Below are 1,836 nucleotides of genomic sequence, written 5' to 3' on the forward strand. Positions count from 1 at the left end.
CTCGTTTGTTATATCATTTATTTGTTTTCATATCGTTTTTATTCTTACGTTGTATATTACTTTCTCTATTTTCGTATTTTTATTCTTAGTTCGTCATTATTATTTTGTCATAGTTAAGCTATCGTATTATCGTAATTGTCGTGCGAAGTAATTCTAGATGTTATTATTTCATTAATTCAATTAATCGTTTTACATAGCCTTATATAATTTATTTATTATGCGATTTATTACCTTTTGCTAAATGCACACACACATAACTCACTATAGATACACCATCTACCATTCGCACTTTTATATTAACTATTCTTATCTTTCTGTTCACAAACACACTTTGACACTTCAACTAAGATGTCATGGCATAAAACGAATATCAATAAACTCGGTAGGACGACGTGTGCCACCCATAGTAATTCTTTTATCGCCCTTGTTTTGTTGAACATTAAGTGAATAGTTATTTGCACAATATTTCTCACCTTAACCATATCTTTCTACTAATCCCTCCTCTCCCAGTCACTTATCTGATTGATTTTTACGTTGACGACTATTGAAAACTATTATCGATGATGCTCCTGAATATATTTTAAATACTCGCCACATCACATTCATTCATTATTTTTACCTATCTTGGCTTTGCAGCATTTCCTCTGTTAAGAAAATTAACCACTTTGAGGACAAGATTCGGTTTTCATCCCATTTACCCATTCTCGGCCTACCACAGCCCTCCTCCACGAGGATGAGACCCGGGTGCTTCCTTCTTTCTTCATTCATCTCAAGGACCGCCAGATCGGTCATTTAGTTTATAGTTATTCCGGGCCTGCCCCGATGTTTGGCTGAGAGAGCCACGACCGTCTCACGAGAAGACGTCCATTGAAACGACCTGTAATACGGTCCACTGCGAAGTACCGCGAGCTCGGTTACTTTCCGCCCGGCGCAGCTCCGGCAGTTTTTCGGCTAACAGAGCCATGAGTATTGCTCCCTGCAGCAAATTGACCTAGCATACGGTCACGAAAAGAAGAAGAGATACCGCCAGCACGGCGACGTTTTTCGGCCAAGGTGACGACCATCATGGTCATATTATTAAGTCCTACATGTAACCTTTCGAATGTTAATGATGTCTAATTCTTTTACTTCCAGATTTCTTAGAATGTCGCACATGAGCAGTGAATTCCTTTTGTTTTGTGATTCTATTTCTTCTTAAACTGGATTTTAACTTTTTATTCCAGGCCTCTCATCACGATTCAAAACATCATGTGGGTTCTCCGAAATCGAACTTGGTATACCCATATTTACTCTTTATATGAAGTATACTCACTCTTCATTCTTCAGAACTACTACAGCCAAGGTCACGTGATTTAAATTATCTTGACATTGCAATATGTTTCAATCTTCCCTTCATATGTTCAATAATGTTCTTTATCAAGTTTATTCCAGCAATATATTCTGATGTTACAATTGTTGCAATGGAATCCATGTCTCCCTTAGTACTCTTTAACAGAAATGCAGAGATTGACTACCATCTTATTACTTACTTGACCCATTCTGCGCCGCAATCTACGTATTACCTGTCGAATGTGTCGGTTAAACTACATGCAGCACCATCTACCGACATGACGCAGAGAAGACCAAGCAAGTTAAGTTAATCATCACTACATCAGTAATCTCTAAATAATATATTATATCTATATTCATGCAATATCTATACGTCTCTACTTACAACCCTACTATTTTGGCACTGCCAATCATCATTGCAATTGCTATGTATGCATCGGGCACTACTCTGTGACTTCATTCCAGGTTTGCAAGTTGAAGATGATTCCATCAGAACGGCTTGGCAAG

The sequence above is a fragment of the Penaeus japonicus genome, unplaced genomic scaffold (genome assembly GCF_977035675.1).
Source record: "Penaeus japonicus unplaced genomic scaffold, GWHDUDI00000001_assembly GWHDUDI00000020, whole genome shotgun sequence".
Taxonomy (NCBI): domain Eukaryota; kingdom Metazoa; phylum Arthropoda; class Malacostraca; order Decapoda; family Penaeidae; genus Penaeus; species Penaeus japonicus.